Below are 27,438 nucleotides of genomic sequence, written 5' to 3' on the forward strand. Positions count from 1 at the left end.
GCAGTTGCGGACATCTGGGGAGTAAGCCACTGAGATGGAAGACCTCTCTCTCTCTCTCTCTCTCTCTCTCTGCCTCTGCCTCTCTGTAACTCTACCTTTCAATTAAAATAAATAAATCTTTGAAGACAAAAAAGAACTGTATGGCAGGAACTTAATTTATCACCTTGGTCTTGATTTCATCTTCTTTCCTTATTTTGACTTTTCTTTTCTCTAGTTTGATTTCCTTATTTTAATTTAATGTATATATTTCTATAAGCCTCTTAAGCCCTCTCTATAATATAGTGAGATATTTTTAAAAAATATTAAAATCCTTTAATCCTGTGTTATTCATTACCCAAGTCTCCACAATTACAAGGTTGAAAAGAGAAGAAAAGGATGTCTTAAAAACTGCCCAGAAAATCATTCCTGAAAAGTTGAGGGCAGGCTGACCCAGTATAGTAGGGTTTATGATGCACAGAACACACACGTAACTACTAAAAGGATTCCAGACCCATCCTGTTTTAACTAAATATTTCTGAAATTAATTTTTTAATAAAAATGGGTTTGTTTGTGGGAATGAAGAATCTCAATAAACAAAAGCACAGGCGATGTGAGGAAGTCAATCCAGAGTGGAAATATCTGATATTGACTTATACTCTCTGACAACCAATAAAATCCTAAGCCAGCATTGGACTAAGTTTGGCACTAACTGAATCAGCTGTACTCTGCAACTGCAAGGAACCTTTGCGCTCAGAGCAGATGCTGGATTAGATTTGGCCTGAACCTGAAGGAGCCGAGGAGAGCTGCTATGACTTCCTATGAACTGCGGGGAGATTTCTGTCCCCTCTTTGAAGGCGCACATCTCACTGGAAGGTTCTGACATTCCCTTCAGATGGAAAACTGATTAGGAAGAAGATTTCAGTATTTACATCCTGTAGTTATTGGTTAAATATCTGTATAACATGGGGAATGCAAGGCCCAGGCTACTCATAGCTTACTCACAGGAACAACTCTTGGCATAATGAAATTCCAAGAAAGAAAATAATTTGGACAGTTCTTTGGATTTAACTGTAATGGGATTTGACTTGTATAAAAAATTACAGAATAAGTTCTTAATCATTCACTAAACTGCATCAAGGAAGGGAAATAGCGCATGGATAATTCCCTAAACTCAACACTCCTTACTTTTTTTGCTCATTCACTGCTTGAATTGTGTCATTCTGAAATATGGTCGTTAAATGAAAATCGCCTGTAATGATGGAACGCAGAGGTGTGAAGAAATTCAAGGACCAGCTGTTTTGCTGTTGGGCTCATGTTTCTGCACCCCACTTCTGCGACCGTCAAGAACTCACACTTTTAGTTAGGCACTTTACCACATTATCTAATTTGATTCTCCCCATGATCCTGTGAGGCTGGAATTACCACTAGAATTTTAAAGGTGGAGAAATCAAGGCTTAGAGAGAAGTTGCCTCAGATTTACACAACTAGACAATGGCAGGACCACACCCTGAACACAGGTCTGTCTTTCCATGCTGCTTCTGCTGAAATATGCTACCTCCTGAGAGGAGGGGGATGTGAGCCAAAGCACGCTACAGGGGCGGGATGGCACAGCAGGTCTGGCTCCCAGTCAGCTGCTCAGGACCCTGATAGGGTAAAGGTTCCTAGAGGCATTCAAACCATCACTCCACGGACACGTGCAGTCTTCCACACAACAGCAAGACTCCAGCCACCAAACAATCAGATACACTTGACCTTGGATGTCATGACCCAACCACCCTGCCATGTCTAATTCTCTAATACTTAGTAGCTATGCAGAGTGAGCCTCAATACACGGAGCACTTCAGGTACTAGGAAGGATAGTTTGAACTCAGAGTTTATTTTTAAAAGGATGCTTATTTCACTCTTCGGTTAACTCTGTAGTTTCTCGGGTTGTAAAAGTCCAAAACCTAACATACAGTGTCACAAACTGATAAGTGCCGCTGATTCATGCATGGATATCCGCCTCATGAGTAAATATTTAACAGGCTTGCTAAAGCCTGAATGCTGCCCTGATCGTGCTGAACAAACAAAGTCAAGTGCCATGAAATAAAAGAGCTATTATAGTTTTAAAGGGTGGAAGATGGAGGTAAGGCCTTGTAATCTAATTATTTAATATTGATGAATCAAGAAATATTGAGCTGAGTGTGTACATATAGCAGGAAGATCACCCTATGCAGAAATTCCAAGGCCCCCTCAGACGTCCCTAGGAATCCAGGGCTGGCTGGAGAGAAGGCAGGGCCTGACTACCCGGAAGTGGCTGAGCTGGGGCTGGGGCAGGGGTGAGGAAGAGATGAAAGGGACACTTGGCATTGCTTCTGATCTCCAGCTTGACGCAGTGAGGTAGCAGGGGTGACCCGGTGAGGACATCAGCGTCACACCCCCAGACAGAACTTGGGAGAGATGAGAAAGTGCCATCTATCTCTTCATGCACTAAAATGATACATCAAGTTAGTTGACAGTTCTTAAAACTGAAATTAAACCTGTGGATATAAATTAGAAGAACGAGGCCAGCTTGAGTTTGAAAAAGCTTCTCCACAGTGTAGTTCATTAAACAGACCAAAAGGTAACCAGAAAAGCATTTCCAGGACTGTCTGATGGCGCCAAATTTAAGTGAAATGTAAGAACTGTCTATAGGACACGCATTAACGTGATCCTTTTCCACACAAGCGATGCTAACAGAGCCCTTGGGAAGTCCTGCTCTGTCTGTAAATATGAGTGTCTCTAAAGAGAAGACTTCCCTTGGCTGCAGACTGACAGCAGCAGGGAGTTCTTTCTGAGTATTTTGACATGGAAAAATGCAGACAGCCAGCCTGTCTGCAAGTCTGACTGGGGACAATGGGGTTTTGATGTGGACTCACTGAGGAACAGCAACCCCCGTCCAACGTGGGGTTTCACCTGACTAGTCAATTAAAATGAGCAAAACATAATAAAGTGGCCAGCGCTGTGGCTCACTAGACTAATCCTCTGCCTGCGGTGCCGGCGCCCCGGGTTCTAGTCCTGGTTGGGATGCCGGTTCTGTCCTGGTTGCACCTCTTCCAGTCCAGCTCTCTGCTGTGGCCCAGGAGTACAGTGGAGGATGGCCCAAGTGCTTGGGCCCTGCACCTGCATGGGAGACCAGGAGAAGCACCTGGCTCCTGGCTTTGGATTGGCACAACGCGCCAGCCATAGCAGCCATTTGGGGGGTGAACCAACAGAAGGAAGACCTTTCTCTCTGTCTCTCTCTCTTACTGCCTAACTCTGCCTGTTAAAAACAAAACAAAACAAAACACCATAATGAAGCAATGGAGACAACTAGAAGGACCAGAGACTCAGTGACACTGGCTGCTTCTGTCACGCTTTCCCTCCTTGGTTCCACCCAACTTCCTTATCAGCACACAGTGGCGATGACGCTGCTCTTGGAAAGACCCATCTCTCAGAGCACTAGAAGGGCTCTGGTAAGGATTAGAAGGCCACCAACGGGAAATGGCACCAAGCACTCCAGGGGAGACACTATTCGAGAGTGTTTCAAGTTTGAGTGTTTTCATACCAGGGTCATGAGAAGGCACTGGCATAGACACTTGGGCAGCCTCAGTACCCTGTTCTTGCTGGTGAATTGGGTTCTGAGGGAGAGGAAGCTGACCTGGCTGGCTCCTCCAGACTGTGATTCAGAGGAGCGCTGGAGGTTGAAGCCAAGAAACTTCCAGGATGGCAGACAGAGACAAACTGCCTCGAGCCCCCACGCAAAGGAATTCCTAAGCGAAAGATGCCTGCTTCCATCCAGTTCAACACACACCAACCATGTGCCTAACTATTTAAGGTCTTGAATTTCCCATTCTGAATATGTGACTTGGACATATTCATATTGGAACTTTGGTAAGTTCTTCCAAGGCAGAAGAATGCCAAGGCCCTCAAGAACCTGATACTCGGTAGTAACAGAAGATGTTTCCCAGTGGCCTGCTGGGGGACTATAAACTAAACAAGGCACTGTCACTGTTGAGCGTGCACCCTGGCCAGACGCTCCACTGGCACTCTGTGATCTCTGAACCTCACACGTACCCTTTCAAGTTGCCCTACGGAGCCCAAGTTACAGGTGAGAAGACTGAGGTTCTAAGAGTTTAGGTAACTTTTCCAAGACAGTGCAGCAGTAAGTTGCAGAGATGGTCTGAAACCAGGCCTTATAGGTTCCAAAGCCCATTTCCTTTTTCATTAGGAATTCTTTCACAAAAAGGTGGAAATTTTGAAAGTCTAATTTTCACCTACATACTCAAATAGGAGTATAAGTGACTGAAATTGTCTTCAAAGCTTAAAGATGCTTTTTAAAGATTTTTTTATGTAGCTGAAACGCACAGTTACAGAGAGAGAGAGAGGAGAAACAGAGACCCACCTTCTACACGCTGGTTCACCCCTTAAATGGCTGCAAAGACGGGGCTGGGCCAGGCTGAAGCCAAGGAGCCAGGAGCCTCCTCCAGGTCTCCCACATGGGTGCAAGGGTCCAAGTTGGGCCATCCCCCTCTGTGTTCCTGGGCGCACTACCAGGGAGCTGGATTGGAAGTGGAGCAGCTGGGACCTGAGCTGGCACCCAGTATGTGATGCTGGTGTTATAGGCCATGGCTTTAACCTACTGTGCCATAGTGCTGGCTCCCCCAAATTTACTACTATTATTTATTTGAGAAAGAGAGAGATTCTCCCACTCACTTGTTCACTTCTCAAATGCCAGCAATGGCCAGGGCCAGAGCCAAGAGCCAGGAAAGCATGCTGGATCTCCCAACTACTTGCACCATCACCACTGCTTCCCAGATTTGCATTGGTGGGGAACTAGAGTCAGTAGTTAGAGCCAGAAATTGAACCCAATCTGATGTGGGTGGGATGTGAGTGTTTTTAACTGCTAAGATAAATGCTTGCTCTATGTCCTCAAAGCTTTTATTCTTAAAATTCATCACCTGATCATTTCATTTTTTAAGACTTTTTTTTATTTATTTGAAAGGCAGAGTTCCAAAGACAAAGGAAAAGGGAGAGGAAGAGGGAAGGAGGGGGAGAGAGAGAGAGAGAGAGAAGGAGAGAGAGATCTTCCATTTGTTGGTTTACTCTCCAAATGGCCACAATGGCCAGGGCTGGACCAGGCTGAAGCCAGGAACCCGGAACTCGATCCAAGTCCCCCACGTGGGTGGCAGAGGCCCAAGAACTTGGGCCATCTTCTGCTGCTTTCCCAGGCACGTTAGCAGGGAGCTGGGTCAGAAGTAGAGCAGCCAGGACTCGAACCAGCATGCACATGGGATCATGGGATGTGAGCATCTCAGGCGGCAGCCCAACTGGCAACACCAGCCCCTCTCCCTTTTTCTTACTTTAAGCTACCACTTCATAGTAAGTTAATCTGGTGAAGTCTAAAAACAAATTTCATAGGGGAAGGCATTTGGCATAGCAGTTAAGATAGTGCCTGTCCAACAAAATGAAAAAACAAAAACAAAACCAAAAACAAAACCAAAAAATGATTCTGAAAATCCAAAAGGACATCAATACCAAATATACAATGGTTTCTCTTTGCTTCCTAACTGGATTTTTTGTCCTGATTAACCACTCTCTGTACCTGTTGTTAGCCCTCATGTCATTTTATTGATCAATTCTGAGTTATCTCAAGAGTCTCTCAATCTTTTAGCTAAACAAAATCAGGTGCAATTGAAAATGAAAAAGAATCTCAGTGTGTTCCCGGGGGGCGGGGGGAAGAACAGCCCACAGTGGGAGAAAATGTGGGCAGTCACGCAGTCACACTGGCCCAGAGGCTCGCCGAGGCCTCAGGTCAACCCACCTCTCCCTGAGCACACCTCACAGCACACATGAGGTCTTCTCTAGAGTACTGCACCCCATTTCTTCTTTCCCAATCACCGGGGAAAGATGCAGTGGAAATGTTCTGAGACACTGACAACTGTGAATAAACACCCAGAAAATGTTTATTATGGGGGGAGTCTAAATTAAGTTCAATTATTTACAAGGTTATAGAATTATTAAATCACTTTAAAGTGTGAAGACATACTACATGGATAATTTTGATCGGCTGTTCCCTGCTTAGGTACAGTATTACCAACAAGTGTTTGGAAGGTAGTAAGGGGGCCTCGGTGGGCAAGCGAATTCTCCACAGATCAGAGTGGTAACAGTAACTCCATTTACTAAGCACTCAGAATGCAGCAGGCCCTGTACACCAAGTGCTTTGCCTGTATGAACCATCTGTTCCTCACCCTGACCTATGAGCGAGGCGTTATCTTACAGAGGAGAGGGCAGAGGTTAAAGAAGCTAAATAACATATCTAAGGTCACACGGATGGCGAATGGCAAAGAGGCACCTAATTGAGGTCTCAGTGCCCAAAACCTCTCCCATCCCCAGGTCTTCCCTGATCATTTCCGGGCCTTCCAAATCCTTATCTGCAGACTTAACATTGCTCACCAGGCAGGCCCTTGGGCTATTTCCAGGTTCATTTACTGAACTTATTCAGGTACCTGAATTGAAGCCATGAGGACCAATTCCAAATGGAACTTTCTTTTTGTTTTTTAAAGATTTCTTTATTTAAGAGGCAGAGTTATAGACAGAGAGAGGGAGAGACAGAGAGAAAGGTCTTCCGTCCACTGGTTCACTCCCCAAATGGCTGCAACGGCTGGAGCCAGGCTGATCTGAAGCCAGGACCAAAAAAACAAATAAAAACCAAACCAAAACAAAACAACAACAACAACAACAAAAACCTCTGGGAAACCTGGAAGAGCTCTGAGGGTCAGGGGACTTGATGGACACTTTTCAGCAGTGAGGAGGTGGAATGCCAGCAAGGGTACTGTGCGTTTAAAGAAACATAAAAGATGGGAGTATGGTGATTACAAACACAGCATGCTGTCAAAAACAAAACAAAACAAAACACACACGCCTAGTGACACAATCACCAACCAAATCTGTGCTCAGGAAAATGCTTTGTCATTTTTTTTTAAATTTTTTATTTGACAGGCAGAGTTAGACAGTGAGAGAGAGAGACAGAGAGAAAGGTCTTCCTTCCGTTGGGTCATGCCTCAAATGGCTGCTGCGGCCAGAGCTGCGCTGATCCGAAGCCAGGAGTCAGGTGCCTCTCCTGGTCTCCCATGCAGGTGCAGGGCCCAAGCACTTGGACCATCCTCCACTGCCCTCCCAGGCCACAGCAGAGAGCTGGACTGGAAGAGGAGCAACCGGGACAAGAACCCGGTGCCCATATGGGATGCCGGTGCCACAGGCGGAGGATTAACCAAGTGAGCCACAGCACCGGCCCTTTTTCATGTTGTTAACATCTCACAAGTGCCTTTAAGGGGCAGCAATCTTTTTTTTTTTTTAAGATTTATTTATTTATTTGAAAGGCAGAGTTAGAGAGAGGCAGAGGCAGAGAGAGAGAGAGAGAGAGAGAGAGAGAGAGAGGTATCTTCCATCCACTGGTTCACTCCCCAAATGGCAGCAACAGCTGAAGATGAGTGGATCTGAAGCCAGGAGCCAGGAGCCTCCTCCAGGTCTCCCATGTGGGTGCAGGAGCCCAAGGACTTGGGCCATCTTCTATTGTTTTCCCAGGCCATAGCAGAGAGCTGGACCAGAAGAGGAGCAGCCGGCACAGCAGGCAGTGGCTTTACACGCTACACCATAGCGTTGGCCCCAAGGGGCAGTGATCTTTACAGATGTCTACCGCCAGAGGTTTGTCAGCACGTGAAAAAGCATTTCATCTAAATCCCTTAAAACAGCTGTAAACTTAGCAGATGCTGTTCTACTCAGATTCGGTGTGAATTACTTAGAGTGATGCCTAGCCTCTCAAGACACTGACAGGTTAAGAGTTCCCTCCTGTCACATCTCAATCCCAGACTAGATTATCTGCAGTTGATTGCATCACAGTTTTTTTTAAAGAAGTGAAACTGCTTTCAGATAACCAGGGGTCCGGAATGAGTGCACGTACTGTCAATTAGTTATCAATTTCCAACTCTCGCGTTCCCATGATGGGCTTCACTGTTCTGCTATTATGAAGAGTCCTCAAAAAGTTCACGAAACAATGCATGTTATAAAAAAAATACCCTGAGGGCCGGCGCTGTGGCACAGTGGGCTAAAGCCCTGGTCTGAAGTGCCGGCATCCCATATGGGTGCCGGTTCTAGTCCTGGCTGCTCCTCTTCCAATCCAGTTCTCTGCTGTGGCCTGGGAAAGCAGTGGAGGATGGCCCAAGTGCTTGGGCCCCTTCCCCCATGTGGGAGACCAGGAAGAAGCTCCTGGCTCCTGGTTTCAGATCGGTGCAGCTCAGGCCATTGAGGCCAACTGGAGAGTGAATCAGCAGAAGGAAGACCTCTTTCTCTGTCTCCACCTTTCTCTGTAACTCTGTCCTTCAAATAAATAAAAAATAAATCTTTAAAAAAAACCCCAATGTTTTATTTAAAAATTTTTTCACACTGAAATAAGCTGATCTTTTCATTCCATTTTCCACAAACTTTCTGGAGTACCCCTGTGGGTCTGGGTTACTTTATCAAGAAGTACATTTGAACTATTTTCACTGAAAATAAAAATCAATGCATACGGCTGGCGCCACGGCTCACTAGGTTAATCCTCCACCTGTGGCACCAGCACTCCAGGTTCTAGTCCCGGTTGGGGCACCAGATTCTGTCCCGGTTGCTCCTCTTCCAGTCCAGCTCTCTGCTGTGGCCTGGGAAGGCAGTGGAGGATGGCCCAGGTCCTTGGGCCCTGTACCCGCATGAGAGACCAGGAGAAGCACCTGGCTCCTGGCTTCGGATCGGCGCAGCGCGCCGGCCGCAGCAGTCATTTGTGGGGGGTGAGCCAATGGGAACAGGAAGACCTTTCTCTCTGTCTCTCTTTCTCTCTCTCACTAACTCCACCTGTCCAAAAAAAAAAAAAAAAAAAAATCAATGCATATAATAGTTACCCTAAAGTAAATCTACCAATGTACTAATGCCCTCCTTCCCACGGCACACAGATTTTAATGGTGGTCAAGGCAGACGCAGAGAAGAAGAAAACAAACAAACAAACAAACAAACAAAAAAACAAAGAATCCCTTCTGCCTTACGAGGGCAAGCAGGGTAGCACCTGAGTGCCCACAGCTGGTGGTTACCACGGGCTGTTACATGAACACCTCACACACCCACTCCTGGGCTCTGTGCTCAAATAAGCAGACTGTGGGGAGCTGCATCCTGGCTCGCACACAAGCGTGAAAAGACAGCACAAGATGGCATTAGCCAGGGTACCGTGTTGTTGTTGTTTTTTTTTTTTTTTTCAAGTTTACAGGTACTAGCACTTTGCAAGTTGTTTCCCAAGTGCTCCTTGCTTGATTTTTTTTCTCTCTCTTCATCAAACAGCTTTACAAACCAGAAAATAGGCATTAATAGACTCATTGTAGAAAGGGGGAACCTGAGGCTTGAGGTGGATGACTTGCCCAAGCTAGAAACAGTGGAACTGGGACTGGAATCTTTCCCTGCACCAGTAATTTTCATGTTTGCTTAAGAATAATCTGAGGAACCTGCTGTAAAGTCACAAACCCAGGCCCCACAGAGAGGCCAATTAATTTGCATCAGCAGGCTAAGGCGGGGCCTGGGGATGTGCATTTTAACCCATTCCCTAGTGGATGCCAAGTGGTCCTCACATCACATCTCAGTACTGCTGTCCACCCAACCTGGATGATGCACAACTGGGCCTGTGAACAGGGAGGAGTGTAGCAACAGCGAATTTGCCTCCCACCCCTGAGGCAGGCGGTCTCTGACTGAAAGGCACTGTGCATGACAGGAAGGGAAAGAAAACAAACATGCTCTTAACACAAAGATCTGTTTCATTTATTTGAAAGGCAGAGTGATACAAGACACACACAGAAACACACACATACAATCTTCTATCCAGTGGTTTACTCCCCAAATGGCTACCACAGCAAGGGCTGGGTCAAGCTGAAGCCAGGAGCTGGGAAGCTGCATCCTGGTCTCTCACATGGGTGGCAAGGGTCCGTGTACCTGGGCCATTATCTGCTGCTTTCCCAAGCACATTGGCAAGAAGGTGCAGCCGAAGCAGAGTAGCCAGGACTCAGACCAGTGCTACGATAGGGGATGCTGGTGTTGCAAGTGCTGGCTTTACTGGATGCGCCACAACACTGGCCCCTGACCACACTGTTAAGGTCTAGTATGGAAGACAAAGCATTTATGGAAACAACGAGAATCAAAGTGATTTCTCCTAATTGTATACATGGACAAAATGAAGTATGTTATTACTCACAGGTAATCAGGCAAGGGAGCAGTCAAATCCAAACAAGGGGTGGGAATAGGGGGGACACAGGTGCTACTTAAGGAGGCAGGCTGTGGACCACGGGCCAGGAACTCAGGGTGGACAGCAGACCCTGGGCCCAGGACCCGCTAAGTAGTGTTCTGTCCAGGACATCTACTGGCCGAGGACCTCGGCTTGGACAGGAAGCAAGAAGAATGATGGCAGACCCTAGTGCAGCGCATATGGTGACATGGAAAGAAAGTATGAGGGCAAAAAAGAGTTTGGTTTGGTCACAGAGTGAGAGATGACTGCAAATAAGGAAACATCTGGGTTTTGAGATTGAATCTCAGTCTCTTTGGTTAGAATTTCTCCTTTATGTAGAAAACTTCTGAATTTACACCTCTAGTTCAGAACTCTTCCTGCACTCAGGATACCTACAGCCAACTGCATATTCAGCATCTCCATTTGAATGTTGAAAATGCACCTCAAACTTGACCTTTTCACAAGAAAATTGCCTGCAAAAGCTACTGCTTCAGCACTCATCTCATCCAATTCTTTCTCTTGGTCTCAGACCAAAACCCCAGTCATCCTTGCCTCCTCTCTGTCACTCCTCACGTTTTAGTCAGCCAGGTCCAAGCTACCATTGCTTCTCACCTGGACCACTGCCTCCACACACGAGCCAGGGCTGCTCCCACCTCCAGCACAGGCCCAAGTCTCCTGCTGTTCCCTCTGCCTGCTGCTCTCTTCCCAGCCATCTGTGGGGCTGACAAACGACCTCTTTCAAACAACCCACCTCCACCTCTTCTTTCTCCGTATTTCCGTGGCACACACCTCTGTAAGTCAGTCTCCCTAACATCTGCTAATTGTCTCCCTCATCACTTTCACTAGAATGGCAGCTGCTTCTCCGTGGTGACCACTGCTCATTTTGTTCACGTCTATGAGCCCAGAAATAAGAATATGCCAAGCTCATATTTAGGTACCCAATAAATATTTGTAGTATTAACGGTGAATAAACTTCAAGAAAGATATGGGAGTCAGATTTCCAAAAAGGACATTATAAGTCAACAAATCTTTTCCTCTGTAGGTAGTAAACACTGCTGGTTTTACAGCCATATGCCTCTGTGGCTGCAGCGTAATAGCAGCTGTAGACAATACGTACAGGAATGAGTGAGCAGGGCTATGTTCCAGCACCATTTTATTTATGGAAACTCAAATTTACATTTCATATCATACAATTTTTACAAGACACAAAACATTATTTTTTAAATGTTTTCTAACCATTTAAGAAAATGTTAAGATGATTCTTGGCTCAGAGGGCGTTAGCTGGCTGACCCTCCATCTAGGATTATAAGACTACTGGACAGTGCAACAGATGCTGCAAGTGGTGGGAAAATATCCAGGAAGAAATATGAAGACACTTCAAAAAGTTCATGGAAAGATGGAATTAAAAGTTGATTTTTGTGAAAAAATTGTTGAAGTTCATCTATAGTTTCTCCATAATGCACATTTTCTATGACCTTTCCAGTGACCCCCCTCAAATAGGCCAACACAAAGGAAAAAAAAGAGAGAGAGACCTAGACTGGCTTATTAGCAAAAATGAAGAGCAGAGCCTTTGGTCAGACCTCTTAAAAAGCCTATCCCGACAGCAGGTAAACCCGAGGCAGCGGCCTGTGCCAGGCGGCGATGAGGTGAATGCGAGGCAGCTCGTGGGCCGTGCGAGTTCTCACGGTGATCCTGCAGCATAACTGTGCAAGAGCAGCTATTTATACGACTGCCTGAGGCATGTTCGGGTGCTTTTTACTTCTATGTTAGGTGAAAACGCTGCCTACAAAAGCCTTCCTCCCACCCGAAATACTAGCTGTTAGTTAGTGACTGAGCCTCGGAAATATTAAAATGAATCATATATGCTCTTTTCACTGTGCAGAAAGATAATTTTAAAAGTCAGAAAATGCTACTTTGGGTAGTCACAAACCACACAACAGAAAAGCAGTCCAGCCTAAAAATTGTAAATAAATAAACTCCTGCTCCTGCGTGGAAACCTGTTTCCTCATTTGGATTCTGGCGCTTCTTTAGGACTGGCCTCTGAGGTGCGCTGGTGTTAAAAGCGTGTTCAGTCGCGTCATCTGAGGCTGGAAGACAGCTTTGGCCCTGCATTCCTTTTCCCGGGCCCCCTTGGTAACCTATGCCTTCAGCCTGGCCTTTCTTAAGAGCTGTCTTCTCACCTACAGGCAGCCTGTGCTCGCTCGCTCGCTCTCCACCAAGCTCAATCAGGGTTGACCTGAAAGGCACCGACGACAGCGGGGCTCAGCCTTTGCCCATGCGCAGGGGGAGGACTCCTGTGTCTCTTTCTTCTTCCTGCTTGGAAAAGCAGGTATTTTTGTCTTTGATCCCTAAGCTCTGTTTTCTTTCTCTTGTTACTAAACAGTTCCCTCCCTACTCCCCTCCTTTTCTGCAACATCATCATTTTTCCACATTGCACCGTTTGGCACAGGAGAAGGAGGGAACCACATCAAATAAAGGAATGCAACCACAAAAGCTGCCTTGAGAAGCAAGGCCCCAGAAATTTTTTTTTTCTTTTTTGTCAATTTACCGTTTTTGGACTTGTTCTCCCATAATCAAATCCTCCCTATCGTGTTAACAATGTGGTGGTGCGTCAAAACTTTGGAATTCTGCTTCAATCAGCAACCCAGAGCTTAATAGGAAAATGAAGCAATGAAATGTCGGTCTCACTGTTAACCTTAGGCGAGGCCTGTACTTAGGATGGCAATGTTTGCTTCTTGCCGGTCCATGGGCCAAACCTTCAAAGTCCTGTGCGAGCTCCGGGCTGTCAGCAGAGGCCTAACACTGTGATTTGAGCATCATTCAGGCATGCCTCTGAAGCAAGAGGGACAATCTCTCCAAGTACCGCAAGACGAAGCACAAAGCAGCCTGAAGTCTATGAAGCCAGAGAGGACTGCAGGCTGAATTCATTTGCAAAAATTGTAGACACACTCGTCTTCCTGGCAGCACTTCTCAGGTCTGGCCCTGTGATACTCATGATGTCTGCGGTGATCACAAAAGGGCTTGTGTCAAATGAACGTGGTTGGGTTTTTTTTTTTTTTTAATTAAAAACATGTGCCAACATGTAAACCGCTGAGGGACAACAATAAGGTGCTCCAATTCCAAACCCAAATGTTTACAAGTCACTTTTCTGCGTGCTCAGGATCTCTGCATTATAGTTAATGTTTAAAAACAGCTGGTAACATTCATCACCAGGGAAAACAGCAGGCAGAGGTGGAGCCCCTTTGATTTAGTGATTTTTATCTTTTGTGACTAACTTGGTAAACGCAACCGTTCACTGCATGAAGCTAAGTATTTGTGTTGTTTTCGTCTGGTTTACATGCATCTCACTTGATGCTGAAACGGGCCTGTTCTTGAACATGGCCGGTCGAGTCTACCAGCAGTGAACAGAGGAGGCGGGGCAGGGACTCTCCCCCTGCACCTGCCCTTGCACACCCAGATGACCCGAGTGCCCTCCAGAGATCCTGGGCAGAGGGAATGGTCGGGAGGAGAAATTTTTCTTCTTCCGCCCTTGTTCTAGGGTAACCTCTCAGAACCTCACCGTGGAGAAACGAGTTGTTTTGGAAAAATGAAATAAAACCATATGAGCGTACAGGTTCTCACATGGACCCACAGGACAGAGTTTACAACTGCCCCCGGCCAGCATGAGGAACACTGTGCGACAGAGAAGGAGGAACCTTCTACCCAGAGAAGTTAAGATCTTCCCAGGTAACCGGCACAATCACTGGGCTTCACATTCTGGCAACATCCACCCTGGCCCTGGCTCTACCTTCAAGAGACAAGTCACACATGACACATGGCATTCTAGTTGCCCATCCATCTTCCTGGCCCTTCTTCACGCTCTTCCCCTGCCCCGACCTAGCCCCCCCACTATAGCTATCCAACAGGGCAGAGTTTGGTAGAGCCAAGGCAGTGGAAAATGACAGAAAGAAGCGCAAAGACAGGGTAGGGGGACTGCAAGCAAGAGCTTGTTTGGAAAGACCCTCTCTCAATTACCTCCTGTGACTGTAGCTGGGGTGCTGAGCCCAGGCACCTGGCCCTGGTGCCAGCTACCACCCCAGGGAACTGTCCACAAGGTGAATTCACAGTGTTTTTGTGCTGGCCAAGCAGGGCAAGATCCTGGATGGGGGACCCATTCCCCTCCACAGACCCACCACCCCTCCAAGCAGAGGCCATTTCTACAGCCGACTGGGGAGAAAGAATCAAGGAAAAAGATGATGAGAAAGGACACCTGGGAATCCGGGGCAGTGAGGGACTGGGAGGCTCACAGTGTAGGCAGTATTTTAACAAAATGAAGATGTATTCAGTATATTCCTGTCATTTAAAAAAATTTTGGTCTTACTAAATAAATTGTTTACTTATGAACAGAGGAAGTGGGAGCTCAGTTCTGTTAATACCCATCTGTGCGAAACTGGGATTCTGATTCTGAATATTATAATTTATTTACCTGAAACTTTTATTTTTAAAAAATAGCCATTGGTTTAAATACTATTTTTATCCAATTCTCTAAAACAAATTGTTCAAAACAGCTGTGACAATCAATAAGGCCTACACAGTCCCAGACAAAGGCTGCTGGGCAGGCCTGGAGGGAGCAGCAAGCCGCCAAGGAAGAACAGGGCACAGGCGCTCGGGCCCAGCAGAGCTCAGCCCAGCGGGCGTGGCAACCCCAGCAGGTGGATGCAGTGACTTTCCTTAAACCAGCGGCCTAGGATGCAGCAGTAGGAGAAAAGGTTCAGCCAGGAAGAGAATGAGCTCTGGTAAATGCAGGCAATGCCAGTGCCAGCACTTGGCTAGATAGAATTGAGCCTGCCTAATAACTTTTGGAAACCATTTTCTTGTTGCTTGCAAATTTTCATTACTATTATTTTCTTAAGCTTTCAAAACCGAAACACTCAAGATTTATTAATAGGGCATTATCAATAACATAAAGGGAACTGCAAATGCAATTTATCTTTTTTTTAAACGTTTATTTAATGAATATAAATTTCCAAAGTACGGCTTATGGATTACAATGGCTTCCCCCCCATACTGTCCCTCCCACCCACAACCCTCCCCTCTCCCACTCCCTCTCCTTTTCCATTCACATCAAGATTCATTTTCGATTCTCTTAATATACAGAAGATCAGTTTAGTATACATTAAGTAAAGATTTCAACAGTTTGCTCCCACACAGAAACATAAAGTGAAAAATAATAGATGATTTTTTAAATGATGATGAAATCAGATCAGACCTATTGTCATGTTTAATCCCAGTGAGAGTCAAGTTGGGAATTGATAATTTCTTTTTTCTTTTTTCTTTTTTTTTTTTTTACAGATCAGTTTAGTATACATTAAGTAAAGATTTCAACAGTTTGCACCCCCATAGAAACACAAAGTGAAATATACTGTTTGAGTACTCGTTATAGCATTAAATCTCAATGTACAGCACATTAAGGACAGAGATCCTACAGGAGGAGTAAGTGCACAGTGACTCCTGTTGTTGACTTTACAAATTGACACTCCTGTTTATGGCATCAGTAATCTCCCTATGCTCCAGTCATGAGTTTCCAAGGCTATGGAAGCCTTTTGAGTTCTCCGACTCTTATCTTGTTTAGACAAGGTCATAGTCAAAGTGGAGGTTCTCTCCTCCCTTCAGAGAAAGGTACCTCCTTCTTTGAAGACCTGTTCTTTCCACTGGGATCTCACTCACAGAGATCTTTCATTTAGGTTTGGTTTTTTTTGTTTGTTTGTTTTGTTTTTTTTTTTGTTTTTTTTTTTTGCCAGAGTGTCTTGGCTTTCCATGCCTGAAATACTCTCATGGGCTTTTCAGCGGGATCCGAATGCCTTTAGGGCTGATTCTGAGGCCAGAGTGCTGTTTAGGACATCTGCCATTCTATGAGTCTGCTGAGTATCTCGCTTCCCATGTTGGATCACTCTCCCCTTTATTTATTCTATCGGTTAGTATTAGCAGGTACTAGACTTGTTTATGTGCTCCCTTTGACTCTTAGTCCTTTCATGATGATCAATTGTGAACTGAGATTGATCACTTGGACTAGTGAGATGGCATTGGTACATGCCACCTTGATGGGATTGAATTGGAGTCCCCTGGTATGTTTCTAACTCTACCATTTGGGGCAAGTCAGCTTGAGCATGTCCCAAATTGTACATCTCTTCCCTCTCTTATTCCCACTCTTATGTTTAACAGGGATCACATTTCAGTTAAATTTTAACACTTAAGAATAACTGTGTATTAATTACAGAATTAAACCAGTCATATTAAGTAGGACAAACAAAAAAAAAAAACTACTAAGAGGGATAATGTATTAAGTTGTTCATTAACAGTCAGGGCTATGCTGATCAAGTCACCGTTTCTCATAGTGTCCATTTCACTTCAACAGGTTTCCTTTTTGGTGTTCAGTCAGTTGTCACCGATCAGGGAGAACATATGGTATTTGTCCCTTTGGGAATGGCTTATTTCACTCAGCATGATGTGTTCCAGATTCCTCCATTTTGTTGCAAATGACTGGATTTCGTTGTTTCTTACTGAGGTATAGTATTCTAAAGAGTACATATCCCATAATTTCTTTATCCATTCTACCGTTGATGGGCATTTAGGTTGGTTCCAGGTCTTGGCTATTGTGAATTGTGCTGCAATGAACATTAGGGTGCAGACCGTTTTTTTGTTTGCCAATTTAAATTCCTTTGGGTAAATTCCAAGGAGTGGGATGGCTGGGTCGAATGGTAGGGTTATATTCAGGTTTCTGAGGAATCTCCAGACTGACTTCCATAGTGGCTTGACCAGTTTGCATTCTCACCAACAGTGGGTTAGTGTCCCTTTTTCCCCACATCCTCGCCAGCATCTGTTGTTGGTAGATTTCTGTATGTGAGCCATTCTAACCGGGGTGAGGTGAAACCTCATTGTGGTTTTGATTTGCATTTCCCTGATTGCTAGTGATCTTGAACATTTTTTCATGTGCCTGTTGGCCATTTGGATTTCCTCTTTTGAAAAATGTCTATTGAGGTCCTTGGCCCATCTCTTAAGTGGGTTGTTGGTTTTGTTTTTGTGGAATTTCTTGATCTCTTTGTAGATTCTGGTTATTAACCCTTTATCTGTTGCACAGTTTGCAAATATTTTTTCCCATTCTGTCGGTTGTCTCTTCACTCTCCTGTTTATTTTGCAGTATAGAAACTTCTCAATTTGATGCAATCCCAATAGTTGATTTTGGCTTTGACTGCCTGTGCCTCCCGGGTCTTTTCCAGAAACTCTTTGCCTGTGCCAATATCTTGAAGGGTTTCTCCAATGTTTTCTAATAACTTGATGGTGTCAGGTCGTAGATTTAGGTCTTTAATCCATGTTGAGTGGATTTTTGTGTAAGGTATAAGGTAGGGGTCTTGCTTCATGCTTCTGCACATGGAAATCCAGTTTTCCCAGCACCATTTATTGAATAGACTATCCTTGCTCCAGGAATTGGTTTTAGATCCTTGATCAAATATAAGTTGGCTGTAGATGTTTGGGTTGATTTCTGGTGTTTCAATTCTGTTCCATTGGTCTATCCATCTGGCAAACGCAATTTATCTTAAAAAGCTATGTGGCTGACCCACGATTACTACCCCTCACATTGTTACCTCAGTGGCCTCAATAGTCCACGGGGCAGAACATGCTAAATGGACCTTGGGGGAAGAACTCAGTTGAGAACAGGAGCCTTGGCACTTTCATGGATGCTTCTCAGGCACTGAGAGTCTTGGAGGAGACACACAGGGAGGGGCCATCACCTCTGGGTCAGCCAGCCACTCTCAAGGGGCTAAAACACTAAATCTATGTACCCTGCATTTCTCAGTAACTTGTGTTTCCTCTTCCCCTTTCACTGAGGCCAAGACTTGAGGCTCACCATCCCCAAGAGGAGGGAAAGGGCAGTGCCCTCCAGGACAGCGAGGGCCCAGCCAAGGAGCTGAATCTAGCACTGGATGACAACGTCCCCAGGTGGAAGGAAACACAGGGAGAAAGGGGAGAAATTCAGGCAACAGGGACAGCCTGGGTATCTCACACATGCTTCTCAGGCCTGCTTGGGGACTAGGGGTACAGGCGGTGAGAAGCTGGAAAGCTCTAGACTAACTTCAGGAAACCAAAATGGTGAGGCGTTTCCAGTCCGCTTCTCAGCTGGGAATTGAGGAGGCCGTTGTGCCAAGTAACCCTCAGGGTAAAGAGGAACTATTGGAGGACCCAGGGCATACATGCTACCTTGTGTACTTCCTTCTTCGCTGGTACTAGAAATTTACCCTGGCACATATCACCTTTGTAATACATGCATGGGGGTGGGGAAGAGACAGAGGCACCAAGGTGTAAAAATACTGTTCTGGACCTATGGACTATTGACCTGAGATCTACTACTATTTGGAAGAAAAGTAATAGCTAGCACATATGAACACTTTCCATAAAGTAGGCTTTCTATTGAGACCTTTCATTTACTGTCCTTATTTAATTCTTACAAAACCCCTGTAAGGTTGATATATCTTATACATAGCAACAGGGCTTGGCAGGTTAAGTCAGAGACCCAGAAGAACTCAGGCAGTAGTAAATGATGGACACTGGGTTGGACCAGGCCACCCAATTCCTGAATGTAACCATTCCACCAGTTGGGCTTTAACAATCACTTAGCTTATTTGGAGTCCAGTTTTCTCATCTGCACAATGAAGGTGGGGATAATTCTCAGATGCCTTCTAATTCTATCTTCGTACCCTGGTCTAATGCAGTGGTATGGACAGGTAGATATTTGGATTCAGAAAGCTAGGTATATGGTTTATTATGCAAGCTTAAAAGGGGGGTGAGCATTTGTCTCAAGCTTAAGATGCCCACATCCCTTATCAGAATACCTGGGTTTGATTCCAGGTTCTGGATCTAGACTCCCTTCCTGTCAGGGCAGACCTTAGGAGGTAGCAGGTGATGGTTCAAGTGGTTGGGTCCTTGCCACCCACATAAGAGACCCAGACTGAGGTCCCAACTCCCAGCTTCAGCTGGGCCAGTCTTGGCCTTTGCAGGCATTTGGGGAGCAAATGGAGTGGAGCTTTGTCTATTTGTGTCTGTCTCTTTGCCTCTGAATTAAAAAAAAAAAAAAAAGGAAAGAAAAAATCCCTTAGTATGGAAAGATCTAATCAACATGCAAACTTTCTTGGCACAAAATGAAGAAACAGTGACTAGGTGGCGAAAGCACACTGGAAGAAGCAAGTTTACTAAGTGCTGTGAAACCTGAGGCACTAAGTTCAGGAAACAGGATACAGAGCCACAAACTCAACCAACGTGATTTTTCTCATCCCTGTAGTCAGCAGGCACCATGGTTTCATTTTATAATGGGGACACAAGCATGAAGCCCTGAATGTATGCTCAGTTCCTTACCACTTGCCCAATCCTTCAATCACTGTTTTGGACCCTCTGTTACTACTGTGTATTCTTCTCAGCCTTCACTCCTGACTCCAAGACTATTGCTTTTTAACTAAACATGAAGCAGTTTTTCATTGACCAGGTCCTGTGCTTTTCCCCTGCCTGATGTTTTCTCAGATTAAGTGGAAAGCTCCTAGCACAAGCTGTGAACGGCATTTGTGGTAGGCAGAACAGTGGCTTCTCAAAGATATCCATGCCTAGGAGCTGTGACTATGGTACCCTATGTGGCAAAGGGCACTGTAGCCATTAAAGTACAGCTCTAGACATGAGGAAATCATCTGGTTTATCTGGATGGGCTCAATCTAGTCACACAAGACCTTAAAAGTGGAAGAGAAAGAAGCAGCCGAAAAGGCTCGAAGAAGGATGAAGCAGGCCATGAGGCAAGAAAGGTAGGATACCTCCAGAAGCTCACTGACCTCCACCAAAGACTTGTCTCAACCATCAAGAATACAGAGCCGGGGCCAGTGCTGTGGCTTTGCAGGTAAAGCCACTGCCTGCAGTGCTGGCATCCCATATGGGCGCTGGTTTGAGTCCCTCCCAGCTGCTCCACTTCCAATCTAGCTCTCTGCTATGGCCTGGGAAAGCAGTAGAAGATGGCTCAAGTCCTTGGGCCTCTGCCCGTGTGGGAGACCTGGAGGAAGCTCCTGGCTCCTGGCTTTGGATCCTTGCAATTCTGGACGTTGTGGCTACCTGGAGAGTGAACCAGTGAATGGAAGACCTCTCTCTCTCTCTCTGCCTCTCTGTAACTCTACCTTTCAAATAAATAAATATTAAAAAAAAATATAATACAGAGCCTCTGGGGGGAACACAGCTCATTCTCATTAATATCTTGATTTTAGCCCAGTGAGAGCTATATACCAGGCTCTGACCTACAGAACTGTAAGATAGTAAGTCTGTGGCATTTTAAGATGCTACATTTGTGCTAATTAGTATAGCATAACTCTACACAGCATTCCAAACACAACTGTTTTTTGAAGGAGACATGATGAGATGAGGTTATCTTTTTTTTTTTTTAATACTATTTATCTATTTGAATGTCAGAGTTACAGGGAGAGAGGAAAAGACACAGAGAGAAAGATCTGCCATCTGCTGTATTACTCCCCAGATGGCCACAATGGCCAGGTCTAGACCAGACCAAAGCCAGGAGCCAGGAACCAGGAGTCTTTCAGGTCTCCCATGTGGTTTCAGGAGCCCAGGCACTTGGGTCATCTTCCACTGCTTTTCTCAGCCCATTAGCAGATAGCTGGATCAGAAGTGGAGCAGCCGGGACACAAACTGATGCCCACATGAGATGCTGGAGTCTTAGACAGCAGCTTAACCTGCTACACCACAATGCCAACCCCAAGATGAGGTAATTTTAATGCAATAAAATACATAATGATAGTAACGGTATATGTCCCATTGAATCAAGACATCCTTCTCAATATAAATGGATAAATAAATAAATAAATGAGAAAAGTTCTTCATAGCATCAAGCAAACTAATAAATCTAGAGTGACAGATGAAGCTCAAGAATCATCAATGGGCATTAAAACCAGTAGCTGAGAATCTGGGAAGGGTACTTAGCTGTCTGAACACATTGTCCTACACATTTCTACTGAGTAACATTAGAGTACAAAAACCTTGTCGACACCATCTGAACCGAGTGATCAAAGGCAGCATCACAAACTCCGGGACAAATTGACATCATGTGTCTTTTGATACAGCTTAGTGTCTGTGGCATCACTGGCAAAAATCTGTAATATGAATCTAATCACAGAGAAGCATCATCAGATGAACCCAAATTGAGGAACAAGATAACTGGTTTGTACTCTTCAAAAATGTCAAAGTCAAGCACGATAAAGACTGAAAAACTGTTGCAGACTGAAAAAGAAAGAAAGGAAGAAGAGGCAATATGTGAGGCTGGACTGGATCCCACATCTGCATGAAAAAATAGCAAAAGGGATATTATTGGATCAAATGATAGAATTAGAATATGGATTGTGATTTAGATAATAGTAGTGTGTCAATGGTACACTGCATGATTTGATAACTACACTGTGATTATGTAAGAGAATGTCCATGTTCTTAGGAAATACATTCGGCAGTATTTTAGGAGTGAAGTGCACCATGTCCCCAAGGTACTCTGACATGGCTCAGAAAAAAAAAAAAAAAGTATAACATAAGAATATAAATACACAGAGAAAATGGTAAAGCAAAAGGAGCAAAAAGCAGACAACTGGTGAGTCATTATAAGGTACAGGGAAGTGGTGTTTTTTTTTTTTTTTTTTTAAGATTTATTTTATTTACTTGAAAGGCACAGTGACAGGGGAAAGAGAAAGAGAGATCTTCCATCTGCTGGTTCACTCTCTAAATGGTTATATTGATTAGGGGTGGGCCAGGCCAAAGCCAGGAGCCAGGAATCCCATCCAGGTCTCCCATGTAGATTGTAGGCGCCTAAGCACTTAGACAATCCTCTGCTGCTTTCCCAGGCACATCAGTGAGGGAGAGCAGCCGCAATACAAACCAGCAGGCCAATATGGGATGCTGGCATCAGAGGCAGTGGCTTAAGCCACTGTGCCACAATGCCAGCCCTATTCAGTCTGTTCTTGAAACTTGGAAGTTCAAAAATTCAACATCAAAAGTCACTCCCAAAACCCTGTAAATTATCCTTTCAACTCTTTTGCTTATATTGGATCCACTGTTATACAAATAGAGAATTTTAGGGAAAATATACTCAAGGAGCTTAATTTTCTCTAAATGTAAGATACAACATATAAGTGTACTTCAAAATGTTTGTGGAAAAATGGAATTGAAAAATAAGTTTATTTTGATGCAAACAAATCTTGAAAGCAACGCAGAAGTTTCTCACAATATGCATTTCTCCATGATCACTTTGAAGACCCTTCATATGCTTGGATTTCAAAATGTTTTTATAACCAACATACACTTATTTTTAAATACCATTTTCCATGAACACTTTGAAGTACACATACATGAAACTGGCTAGGTGATTTTCCAATCATTGTTGTTAATATGGTACAATACCTTGTATGTAGCAGATAGGCAATAAATATCTATAAACTGAACATTTAGTAATTCACTCTTAGTAGGAACACCAGCATCCCAAGTATGCAGATAGAACATGATTGAAATAAAGACTTTAAAAACTAGCTTAAGGTATGAATGAGCTGGAAAAATGAGACAATTAAGATCTCTTGATCTGAAACTGGATTGGAAACCTGGATTTGAAATTCAATTTTATTAGTTAATATACTGACCTTGGGGAAGTTGTTTTAAACTTCCCTAAGCTTCAGCTTGCACATCTATGAAATGATAATAAAAATAATGATCACAATGCTACCATGAAAACTGAATAACCATGTAAGGAATTTAGCAAGTGGCTCACACATTGTTTGTTTGTTTGTTTATTTGAAAGACAGAGTTACAGAGAGGTAGAGGCAGAGAGGTCCTCCATCCGCTGGCCTACTCCCCAGATGGCCACAATGGCCGGAGCTGAGCCAATCTGAAGCCAGGAGCAAGGAGCTTCTTCTGGGTCTCCCACGTGGGTGCAGGGGCTCAAGGACTTAGGCCATCTTCTACTACTTTCCCAGGCCATAGCAGAGAGCTGGATTGGAAGAGGAGCAGCCAGGACTAGAACCAGCGTCCATATGGGATGCTGGTGCCTCAGGCCAGGGCTTTAACCTGCTGCACCACAGCGCCGGCCCCCACACATAGTTTTTAATGTCATTTATTATCATTATCAGGGGTTTTTAACAGTTCTATACTTGTGTGTTTCTTTTATCAGAAAGAGAACTGAGATTCAAACAAAACTTCTAAAAAATTTATTTTGTGGGTGTATACTATCAAATGCTTGAAATTTTAATCAATTTAAAAAACTAACTTGCCCTGGAGAAAAGTAGTGTTAAAAGGGTCTCTACGTTTTCTCACTCACTAGCCTAACTGGTCACGTGACCTCCAAACCATCCCCATCCCCACCCCCTACGCCATCCCTGTTCCCATGAGACTCTAGAGCTTTTACAGAATTGTTTAAGCATGTTAGACTTTTTAGTTTTCTGCATTATCCTTCAAACAACAGCTCCCTATATCTCTCTGGCCAATCTGAACCATTTCCTTAACATTCTGAATCCCACTTATCTAGGCTCCTTCATGCTTACCTTCCAGTGGTAACTTCTCCTACAGTTCTAAAACAAGTTCTTGTTGAACAAATAAATGACTGCTGACCTCCACATAACAGTTATTTGTATGGATCATTCCTCACACATAAAATGCCTTCTGGCTATTACTACCGCCCTGTCATAGGCGTTGCCTTAGCCAAAACACTTTTGTTGGTATCAATGCATGAGGCCTTTCTTGACAACTATGAAATTTGATCATTCTACTCCTGATCCATTCATTCAACAAGTATTAATAGGCAGGGCAGAGAACAAGATAAATAAAGTTCTTGCTCTCATAAAATTTACATTCTAATAGACAATAAAAAATAAAATGATCATAAAATAAGAAAATACACCATCACAATGTCAAAAAGTACAACTACATATGTGGGAGGTGGTGGTAGGAGGCAACTTTAGGGCCATCGGGGAATGAGTCTTTGAGAAAATGAATTCAAACTGAGGCCCAAATGACAAAGGGGAACCAAACATATAGCCAGCTGGGAAGAAGACTCTCTCTGGTAGCAGGAACAGGAAGTACAAAAGCCCTGAGGTAAAAATGATTCCGTAATGTCTGAAGCCTGGAAAGAGGCCAATGTGGCCGAGGCAGAGGGCACAAGGGAGGAGGGTAGAGGGAAGGGAAGGTCACATGTGCAGGCTGGGGCCAGATGATGAAGGTGAGGGCAAGATGTCCATGAGAGGGTTTTATATTGTTTCCTCTTATTATGGATATTTCATGGACTATATAATAAGTGCTTAATAAATGCTTGACAGGTATACAAATTAGAAAAGAAGTTGGCAGGGAAATGCACCCAAAACCATCTAAGATATTCGATGATGGCTTCTGTCACTGACAACAGACAAGAGCTCCATCAACCTTAACTTCAGATCAGCAGGCCTGGCTTACTGCAGGAAAACAGTTGTCATGGCAACTCTAATTGGATAGCTTTCCATCCAACGAGGATGAACCAAATACTGCACTCGCAGGCTGGTTTGGTTCTCTGAAATACCTGCAAGGACTGCGATCTTCTACTAGTTGGAATATTCAGTACAGGGAGTGCCTAATTTACAAACAAAGTGGGTCTCCAAAGTTGCCTGGCTGAGGAGTTTAGGGAATGCATTTTTTTTTTTTTGGAATAATGCTGTAAAGGACATTAGACTCTTGGGCCAACCCAGAGAAGCTTTTTAAAAATTCATAACATGACAGAATTACTGTAAATTTACACTGAGAAAACAATAGAAATGAATTCTTTCAGAATGCAAGAGATAAAAAATAAGTTAAAGCTTTTAACTTTAATTTATTTTGTGGCTGTTATTTGAGGAAAAGAAATTTTAACAGAAAATTAAGAGGAGTGAAGATTCCATCAAGGAATTCTGGGTACCATCAAGGCCCTTAGAGATTAATGTCACCACTTTTAAGAAATTACTGTTGTTACTTTGGATTCAGGAATCTCTCATGTGTCTTAGCAACCACTGTGGTCACTTTGGCTCAGAAACAAGAAAGGAAAACCTGAGATGGGGCTGTCATGAGGTTCCTGTAGGAAATGGAAGGGATTAAAGAGAAAGTTGGCCTAACATACAATCAGGGGAATGATATAAAACAGAAAAATTGAAAAAGGAAAATGAGAAAGAAAGGGAAAGGGAAATCCCCCAAGAGTAGGCAAGAATTATTGTTATCCAAAAAGAGGGATGTAAGGAGAGAGGGAAAAGGGGTGAGGTGGGAGAAAAAGGGACAAAAGAAAGGAGTAGAAGGGTTAGGACCAAAGACTGACTCGTCTTGGTTGGGTAAAAGAGAAGAAAGCTCTCATTCATTTATTCAAGCATATGGAATGTCCTAAATTAAGTGCCATGTTCTTCTAAGACTGAATCTGTATTTCATATAACTGTGTTATCCCAAATGCCCATGTTGCTTTGAATGGAAGAAAGTTTAACAATTTTTTTTGTTAAATATGAGTGCTACAACAGACAAAACTTATTAAATACCTGTTACATAAGATGCATTTTCAATGCATTATCTCATTGAATCTCACAAAATGAAATTGTCATTAGTTCTATTTTACAGATGAGGAAACTGGTAAAAGTTAAGGAGTTGGCTTAAGGTCCCACATAGTTATTAAATGATGAAGGCCATAGTCACCTTAGAACAAAGTCTCATTCCAAAGTACATGCTCTTAACCCTTTCGCTCTCTATTTGCCTCAATATATACTACAACAATGCTAAGACAAGAAAGAACAGCAAAAGCCAGACTTCCAACAAGTATCTAATCAAATCCTCCTGCCATTTGACAATAACATGCGTTCATATCTCAAAGTGCTTTCTCTGGGATGTTTCACTTTTTAGACGACCACTGAACACTAGAATATGGGGCCTACAATGAGTACTTAGGGAAGGCAGCAACTACAGCATGGCTTTCTGCTATCACATCATACAAGCATATCTTGTATTTCACAAAATCCAACAACCATTCATGACAAAGAATTCCAGAAAACTAGGAATAGAGTGGAACTTCTTCAACTTGATAAAGGCTATTCACAAAAATCCTATAGAGGGCCAGCTTTGTGGCACAGTGACGCTGGTTCAAGTTCTGGTTATTCCAATTCCAGTCCAGCTCCCTGCTAGTGTTTGGGAAGCAGCAGATGATGGCTCACTTGAACCCCTGCTACCCATGTGGGAGACTCAGATGGAGTTCCTGGCTCCCAGCTGTGGCAGCAGATTGAAGATTCTCTCTCTCTCTCTCTCTCATTTTGACTTTATAAAATAAATAAAAAATATTAAGAATCCTATAGTGAACATTATATTTAATGGCAACAGACACTGTTTCCCAACTTAGGATGGGGAACAAAGCAAGAATGCCTACTCTCACCATTCTTATCCCATATAATACAGAAAGCTTCAGCCAATGTAACAAGACAAAGGAAAAAGAAGGCATATCAGTCAGAAAGCAAAAAATAAAACTGTTTTTATTGTGCATATGATATGACTATCTACTCAGAAAATATCAATGAATCTGTTAAAAAAAAAAAAAAAGCCATAGTACTAACATGAGTTCAGCAAAGTTGTGGAATCTAAGATCAATGCACAAAAGTTAACTGTATCACCATAAACTAGTAATGAAGAAGCCAAAATTAAAAACACAATACCATTTCTAATTGCTCTCTAAATAGCAAAGGAGGAAGGGAGGGAGGAAGGAGAAAGGCAAAGACAGAGGCCAACACTGTGGCATTAGCATTAGCATCCCATAGCAGAGTGCCAGTTCAAGTCTTGGCTTTTCCATTTCTGATCCAGCTTCCTGCAACGTGCATGGGAAGGTAGTGGATGATGACTCAAATACTTGGGCCTCTCCCACCTATGAAGAGAACCGGGCTGCAGTTCCTGGCTACTGGCTCTGGCCTGGCCCATCTCTAGTTGTTTGGGGTATCTGGGGAGTAACCAGCAAATGGAACATTCATTCATTCTCTCTCTCGCTCTCTCTCTCTTTCTCTCTCTTTCTCTGCCTTTCAAATAAATAAATAAATCTCTTTTAAAAAGAAAAGGAAAAGACAGCCCTAAGCATAACATAAATATAAAAGTGTAGTATCATG

The 27,438-nt window shown here is 43.8% G+C and overlaps 1 protein-coding gene across 3 annotated transcripts in view; it reads right to left on the reverse strand.

The window, feature by feature from the left end:
- BABAM2 (BRISC and BRCA1 A complex member 2) overlaps positions 1 to 27,438 on the reverse strand; it is a 502,023-nt gene that overhangs the window by 90,368 nt on the left and 384,217 nt on the right. The window lies entirely within an intron of this gene.

The sequence above is a fragment of the Oryctolagus cuniculus genome, chromosome 2, assembly GCF_964237555.1.
Source record: "Oryctolagus cuniculus chromosome 2, mOryCun1.1, whole genome shotgun sequence".
Classification (NCBI taxonomy): domain Eukaryota; kingdom Metazoa; phylum Chordata; class Mammalia; order Lagomorpha; family Leporidae; genus Oryctolagus; species Oryctolagus cuniculus.